Source organism: Mandrillus leucophaeus, unplaced genomic scaffold, assembly GCF_000951045.1.
Source record: "Mandrillus leucophaeus isolate KB7577 unplaced genomic scaffold, Mleu.le_1.0 Scaffold63, whole genome shotgun sequence".
In the NCBI taxonomy this organism is placed as follows: domain Eukaryota; kingdom Metazoa; phylum Chordata; class Mammalia; order Primates; family Cercopithecidae; genus Mandrillus; species Mandrillus leucophaeus.
The window spans coordinates 239,715-240,037 of record NW_012106808.1 but is presented as its reverse complement, the minus strand read 5'-3'; positions in this window follow the sequence as shown (position 1 = coordinate 240,037).

The window sequence follows — 323 nt, the reverse complement described above, 5'->3', positions numbered from 1 at the left end:
AAATATCCTCAGATGAAATCTGGAAAGAAGCTTTCTGAGAAACTGCAGAGTGTTCTGTTATTTCATTTCACAGAGTTACATCTGTATTTCGTGGATCTCTTTACTAGCCTTATTGCTGTGGAATCTGAGAACAGATATTTTCGTTCCCTTTGAAGACTATAGGGCCAAAGGAAGTATCCTCAGATAACAAAGAGAAAGAAGCTTTGTGAGTAACTTCTTTGTGTTCTCTGAAATCATCTCACAGAATTACAGCTTTCGCCTCAAGAAGGATTTCGCTAAGACAGTTCTTTTGGAAGTGGCAAAGTGATATTCGGAAGCCCATA